This window comes from Arachis ipaensis, chromosome B8 (genome assembly GCF_059453495.1).
Source record: "Arachis ipaensis isolate K30076 ecotype BB chromosome B8, ASM5945349v1, whole genome shotgun sequence".
NCBI lineage: Eukaryota > Viridiplantae > Streptophyta > Magnoliopsida > Fabales > Fabaceae > Arachis > Arachis ipaensis.
Window position 1 is genome coordinate 121465800 of NC_142443.1, and position 7120 is coordinate 121472919.

The 7120-nt window shown below is 40.6% G+C and overlaps 1 pseudogene; it reads right to left on the reverse strand.

Annotated features, from left to right (window-relative positions):
• Positions 1 to 1263: 1263 nt before the first annotated feature.
• LOC148549448 (uncharacterized) lies at positions 1264 to 1765 on the reverse strand (annotated as a pseudogene).
• Between the last annotated feature and the right edge of the window lie 5355 nt (positions 1766 to 7120).

Sequence of the window (7120 nt, forward strand, 5' to 3'; positions counted from 1 at the left end):
ATGTTGAATCATTAATTTTGGAGTTTGAAAATATTTTATTATTGTGATTTCTGAATTTTTGAAAATAAATATTGATTTGTGAAACTTATAATTTTATCAAAATACACACGAGACGATATTTATATATTTTGTAAAGTATAAATGTTTTCTTATTTGACCTTATGTAAATTTTAATTAAATTTTAGTATGCAATCCTATATATATTGATTTGCTATGGAATTTAGTAGTATGTTACAAGCACTAGAGATTTTTATAAGTGATTTGGTTTGGATTGGTTTGGGAGACTCTGACTAGAAAATCGTAGTTAACAGCGGTTATGACGTTAACCTAGATGCATCTGGCTCAGACCTCAGCTAGCAGGGGCGTTGCTAGCCTAACGTGTAGGCCACGCGTTGGATCTGTTATACCGTACGGGCACACTAGAGGAAAGGGCTACCCTTAGAGGTGGAGCCGCCCTAGGTGTGTAATATTTGATTTGATTTGACTTCTGGAAGGAGAACTCCCATTTCAGTTCATCCGCTTAACTATTTATCTAATGTTTGTATAATTAATTAATATGAATTTCTCATCTCTGAAAAGAAATATAATTTTCAAGGTAAACTCTGTATTGTCTCGTGTGGGTTATAGATGTAATGTCTGCTCACTGAGTTGCAAAACTCACCCTATTATATTCCCATATTTTTCAGATACAGGAGTCATTCCAGGTTCCATTCCACCTGCCCCTCAGTAGATTTTAGTCATTTTGGTGAGCCCTTCTTCTTTCTAAGGGCTAAGTAATTATGTAATGGAACTTTTGCTCAAAATCTAGATTATGTCAATGCTCCATATGTCACAGGCAGGATCCTCGTGTGGGTTATGTTATTTTGAATCTTGAACTGTTTAGGTAGTGATTATGATTTGGTTATGTAAGACTTATGGTTTTAACTATATACTCTAGTTATCAACTTGATATATATATGATGCGTATTTTGGATATATTTGGTTGTGGATATAATTTGGAGTATGTTGTTGTTGTTGTCTTGGAAATGGAGGTTTATTATTAATACAGGGAGTTAATATTTATGTTGGTAAGGTCCTAGAAACAGAGGAGATTCTGTCCGTTTTTCTGAAAATTTGGTCGTTTGGCTTGCTGAGGGACTTGTCCCTTGAGCGCCGGTCATGGCTTGGTTCGGGTCATGACAAAATGGTTCACCAAAATATAACTCTGCCGATGAAGGCGACCTCCCCATACTTAAATCACAACATCGTCCTCGATGCTCTCAATCAAGCTGGGTGAGAAAGATCATCGCCCACTGGTCCACTGTCAGCTGCAGGTGTCGGTGCCTCTGTCAAATGCTCAGGCTGAGTCGCCTCATGCTGTGCAACCTCCTGCTGGTCCTCCTCCTCAGAGTGCTTCGAGGGTATGTCAGACTCAGAGGGGATGTCAGTACGCCCAATAGTTAATCAGCTTTAGATGGGCATAGTGTCGCTTGTTGCGACGCTCCGACTGCTCATAGCGTCGCTGATTGCGGCGCTCCATCTGATCAATGTGCTCAAAAAGGCGCTGCATAAGGTGGTAAACCGGCTGAGAAGTGGATGATGGTGCTGTTGAAGTAGGTGGTGCTGCAGGTGCTGCTGAGGATATGGCCGCCTCAGTGGGAGTAGTCTTATGTGGTTTGTGGCCTAGAGGTCCAAACCGCTTGCCGTGCGGAATAACCTTCTTGCAGTCGGCAATCGGTGGTCTCTCATCCTGGGGCTCCCAAGGCACCTCAGCTCGAGTAGCCATCTGAGTGATCAAATAAGGAAAAGCCAAGGTGCCTCTGACATGAACTCTAGACATATACTTCCTGATGAGTCTTGGAAGGTATATGTCCTTCTCTTCCATGACACACCAAATAAGGAGGATCATAGCAGTGGCACCTCTGACTCATGAGTGCTAGGCATGACATAATTACTCAGTATCTGTTGCCACAGCCTAGCCTCATCATTGAGTTAATCAACCTTGATACCCCGTGGAGTTTCCTTCGACTTTCCCATAGCCCACGGAATATCTGGATCAATGGCTATAGTATGCCGGACGGCAGTCCAATCAAAGCTCATAAATCAAATAGCTTCCTCGGCCTTCTGAAAACCATCTGTATCATCTGTTTTAGGTCGGAAGTGGAGGATATCCTGTATTGCCTCCTCTGTGACTAAGATTTGTTTTCCCCTAAGCTGCACTGCATCAAAGGTCGTCCTATAATAGTTGGAATAGAACTCACTGACCCATGATGCGTTCACATCCGCCAGATCTCTATCCAGAAATACCCAACCTCTCTGTTCAATCTAATGTTCAGTATACTTCCTCAGCTCGGTTGGTATTCTGAGCTTCCTTTCCAAGTAGAGGTTCTATTTTTTCACAAATACCGGAAACCAGAGTTCACATTAAAGGTTAGCAAATTTGACTGAGTCATTAGCAGGTACAAGTTGATCAACCTTTTCTTGATCACTAAATTTCTTTTCACACAAAAATTCATCTTATAGAACAACGGATGACTGTCCTCTCTTCCTTTTACTGGAGTTGGCCTTAGCCTTGCCTTTTCCTTTTCTATCAGACATCCTGAAATACAGAATTCCCAGGGTATAGATTATCAAATCAAAGCAGAGAAACAGAAAGGCAAACAATATGTAAGCAAAACAAATAGAAGATGGACAACAGAGGAGTTAAGCTAAAACATGAAGTGAGTCAAAAAGAGATAAATCCTTGGAATGAAAGAAAGGTAGGATTAAAAAAAATTAATCAGAAATCACGATCCAAGAATCTATACAATGAAATTCAGAATGTTTGTTTGTTTAGAAACAACAAGTATCATGCCTCGAAAGAAACTAAAAGAGTCAGTTTGAAAAGGGTGAAAACTAAAAAGAAAAGTTAGAAAGTGAAATTAAGTCAAAAGTTAGAGAAGTGGGTTAAAATTAGTGGCATGGTAATGTAGTTCCTAACCAAAAGATGTTCAAAAAGTTTAAGAACAAGCAAGCTCACATCCATGCATACAATACAAGTCATTGATGAGGAAACATCTAACGCAAGAAGCACAAAAACAATTGAAATCATCAACAATACCTTTCAAATAGAAAGGGAACCAAAAGGAACGGAAATGCTAACCTATCACCTCATGAATTGGCTTTGGTTTAAACCAAATAAATCACAATTCAAAAGTACTAAAGTCAATTCATGAGTGGAAGTTAAGAGTAAAACAGTTTTCAAAAAAAAAATTGGGCAACATTCCGACAGTAAAATGGACGTTCCCGAATATAAACAAGCAGTAAAATTCAGCCCATATAAACCTGAGCAGTTGACAATTGAATTTACAATCAAGAAAAGCAGCATCATTTAATCAGCAAAACAGTAATGAAGAGGCAATAGGCAAATGGTAGTAGCAATGAATCCATTGATTATGTTTACTTTGAAACAAAAACTGCAGCAGCTGTAACAGCTTAAATTCATACATTGAGCAAAAATCATCACTGTACAAGCAATCGTTAACAAGACTCAGCGACTGAACTCCAAACAGCCTAGAGAGATCCAGTAACCAATCCAGATAATTAAACAACGAGAATTCAAACCTAAATCCACTACAAAATCAATTAACTACCTAACCACCTATAGTCTACTAACATGCATTTCTAACTAAATTAAGCTAAACTAAACTAACTAACAGTAAATGACTGAAACAGAACTCAATTAAAGAAAAACGTGAATCGGGGAAGATGAACAGGAAGAAAATGGAAAAACTGAATGGAATAAGTGGTGGAAAAAGGAGTTGCCGGCCCAGTGGCGGCAGTAGCGGTTGGTGGTTGCGGAGGGAAGAGACGGAGAAAGGGGGAAGAACGGACGAACAGAGGGGGAGAGAGAGAAAAGAAGAAGAAAGAGAGGAAAAAAAGGGAAGGGAAAGGGTTGGTCGGCGGCAGTTCGGGGTCGTCGGCCATGATGGGTGGCCGTGGTTGAGGGTTCAATGGCGGATTGGAGGAGAAGGGGGTTCTGTGGGTTTGAAGAGGAGGGGAAAGGGATGTTGGAGGGAAGAAGAGAAATGGTACGCGAATGGGTTAGGGTTCTCGCGTCAGGGGTTAATGAATTCAAATCCATGCGTACGCGTGGATCACGCTTGAGCGTGGAAGAGAGAAACAAGCATCGACGCGTACGCCTCTGCGACGTGAACGCGTGAAATGCGAGAAAGAAAGGTGACGCATACGCATAAAGCACACGTACGCATGGCAAGAAATTGTGCTAAACGCACAGTTTTGGCACACTTTTCGCACAACTCTCTGTTCATAAGTACTGGGGCAGCATTTAGGTTCGACGCGTGCGCGTCAGTCAAGCTCACAAGTGGGAGGCCAGAAATGAGCACGATGCGTATGCGTCGGGGACGCGCACGCGTTGATGGGGTTGTGCGCCTGGCAACCCACCCGCTCGATTCCAGCGCAACTCTCTGTTTATTATACTAGAGAGCGAAATTAGCATCGACGCGTACACGTGACAGGCCCCCATTTTTTTAATGTTTATTCAGAAATAACTGGCTACCAAAGCAATGCCAAACATGATTAAGCAAGTGAAACCATAATTTAAACTAAATAAACATAACTAAAAATAAAAATTTAACTTATTACCAATGTAAATAAAAGAGAAAATAGGAAGAATATACTATTGTGGGGTGTCTCTCACCTAGCACTTTTAGTTAATATCCTTAAGTTGGACATTTGGTGAGCTCCTTGTCATGGTGGCTTGTGCTTGAACTCATCTTGAAACTTCCACCAACGCTTGGACTTCCAATAAGCTCCAATATTTCCAAGTGAATTTACCAAGCCTTGATGACGTTCTTCACAAGCTTTGAGCTCCCAAAGTTGATCCTCTTGTATGATGGGATCCCAAATCTTGTTTCTACACCCGTCTTGAAGTTGATCATCTTTGTTCCAACTGAGTGGCAAGCACTCCGGATTCTCTATGAAGTACCAAACTCTTCTCTTAGATCCCACCAAGTGATCACTAGTCCAACCCTTGCATCTAGCTCTTGAAATCTCAACCTTGATGAGCCTTGATTTGCAACTCCAACCACTTAACATCCTTCTCTTACGCTTAATTCCACAAAGCCTCCTAAGTTGGCCATCCGTTTCAAGAATACCATATTCAAGTGGGGCAGTAAATCTAATAGAGATAAGTTTTACCCACTCAAATGAAGGAGTAGACGGCAACCTAGGTAGAGAAGTCTCCAACGATCTTGACAAAGCATATTCCACTCCCGTCCATCCTTTTTGAAGGGCTTCCACCTTCTGAAGAGATTCTTCACCTTCAAGCTCTTCCTCACCGGATTCATCCAACTCTTCTCCGTCACTCAAATAATAAATATGAGGTTGAGATAAATCTACCTCAATGTTGCTTTCAATTTTATCGGGAGAAAGCTCTTCTAACTCAAGGATTTCACTTGTGGATGCAAATAAATGACTAGAATGGCTTGATTCATGATCATCATCACCAAAGGAACTTGCTTTTTGATATATTCTGTCCAATTCTTCATAGGGAATATGCCTTGGAGGATGTGTACTACCCTCCTCAACATCAAATGCAAGCTTCTTGGAGGAATACTCTACAACTCTAGATTCCCATGGAGGTTCAGCATCTCCTAAGTCTTCAACCACTTCTTCCTCTTCAAAAATTACGGTTTCCTTCAATTGTTCCAATACAAAGCCACATTCCTCATTGTCCACCGGAATTTCTAACTTCTCCTTCATGCTACACTCCTCATTAGATTCTCCACATGTAGCCATGGGGGTACTTTGAGTGTTGAAGCGCAGTGAAGCTAAATTATCTACTACCTCGGTCAAGGTAGCCATGAACTCTAGTGTCGTCCTTTGCATCTCTCTTTGCCCTTGAAGAAGAACACTAAGAGTGTCATCCATTGGAAATTGGAGTAGATTTGAGGGTTTATTACTTGGGAGGAAGGGTTCATAATATGAGGGTGGTTCATCATGATAAGGATGTGGCGGTTCAACACTCTCTATCTTTTCCACTTGTTGTACAACACACTCTAGTACCTTGTTTTCAAGTTGAGATTTGTTAGCCATGAGAGCTTTGTGTGCTTTTCGGCTTTCCTCTTGCTCCATTTGATGGATGGTTGCTTAAAGTCGATCCATGGCTTCCTTGAAATGATCATGTGGCTCTTGTTCCGCTTGGATGACATAATTAGGATCATATTGTGGTTGAAAGCTCGCATACATTGGAGTTGGTGTATATTGAGGTGGTGGTTCTTGGGAGTAATTCGGCTTGGAATTGGGGTGGTTCTGTGTATGGTTCATTTGGCTCATAAGGTAGTTGGTATGGTGGGTGTGGGTTAGGGTCATATGGAAGTGTTTGGTAAAACAGGACTTGGGAGTATGGTGGTTTAAAGTTATGTTGAGGAGGGGGTTCGTAGGCATATGGTGGGGCTTACTGGTAACTACAAGGGGTCCACCATAGCTATTAGATTGATATGCATCCTGGAACGACTCTTGCTCATAGTAAGTTGGTGGAGGTTATTGCCAAGAGGGTTGATCAAATCCTTGAGACTCCTCCCATCTTTGATTGTTCCATCCTTGATGCAAGCCTTCATTGTAATCTTCACTTCCTACAATATAATTGTAACTAAACTCATAGCCAAAGGGGTGAGAATTCATAGTAGCAAGAGAAAATAAAAACAAAAACTAATAAGAACTAATGAAAATAAACTCCTAACACTAGAAACAACTAACAAAGAAACGCAAAGGCAAAAATATTAACAATATTCACAATAACCAATAATAGGGCACACATTTGCAACTCCCCGGCAACGGCGCCAAAAATTTGACGGAAGAAAAATGTCGATAAAGATTTTCACAAAAATGATCATGTTGCAAGTATAGTCTAAACCGACAATTAAACCTCAATCAAAATTTAATTTGTTTGTCACAATACAAACCCAATAAAAATAAATCGAAGTATTTAAATCTCGGGTCGTCTCTCAAGGAATTACAGGGAAGTGTAGTTAATATTGGTTATGGGAAAGTATATTTTTAGGTTTTGAAATAAGGAACAAGTAATGTAAATAACAAGGAAATAAAATAACAACTAAGAAAAGTCCTAGCAAGGATTGAG